Source organism: Penaeus monodon, chromosome 19 (assembly GCF_015228065.2).
Source record: "Penaeus monodon isolate SGIC_2016 chromosome 19, NSTDA_Pmon_1, whole genome shotgun sequence".
Classification (NCBI taxonomy): domain Eukaryota; kingdom Metazoa; phylum Arthropoda; class Malacostraca; order Decapoda; family Penaeidae; genus Penaeus; species Penaeus monodon.
In genome coordinates, this window is record NC_051404.1 from 33,210,840 (window position 1) to 33,211,432 (window position 593).

Consider the following 593-nt stretch of genomic DNA (forward strand, 5'->3'; position numbering starts at 1 on the left):
CAGACCACCACTTACTGAAGAATTAATATTTATATCCACTTCCCTCACACAGTCTGTAAGCATTTGGTAAAGCCTTCATTCTAAGTGGACAACAATCTTATATCAGTGCTCAATTCCATATCTTAAATATGAAAGTTGTATTCAAAATGATTTTTCTATTACTCTCTCTACATGACTTGCTAGTCTCCTCTTAAAATTAAAATGGCCAATATACCTGTTATAAACGTCAGGTAACGGCCTGCTACCAGGTGTCCCTTCAAGAATAATGAAACGCTAAGTAAGATTGGCACTTTTATTGTGCATTTTATATGTACAATATAAAACAATTTTAGAACAAGTTAGCACCACCATATAATTTACAACCAGCTGCATCTGGGAGGCCTCTCCCAGTAGTAGGCCATTAACCATGACATGGTTTTAAATACCAATAATATTTATCTAATCAACTTTAATGTCTCCAGTGTTGAGTTTGTACCCTAAATACCTGACTATTGGACAAAAGTATCTGAGATGGAGTGAGCAATGATATTGCTACAAGAGTTTAACTTTCACTACCTTCTGCTGTGGCAGCTGGGACTTCTGCAGGAGTAGCA

The 593-nt window shown here is 36.4% G+C and overlaps 1 protein-coding gene across 1 annotated transcript in view; it reads right to left on the bottom strand.

Annotated features, from left to right (window-relative positions):
• LOC119585186 (apoptosis-inducing factor 1, mitochondrial-like) overlaps positions 1-593 on the bottom strand; it is a gene marked incomplete in the record, with an annotated part of 18,938 nt that overhangs the window by 12,250 nt on the left and 6,095 nt on the right.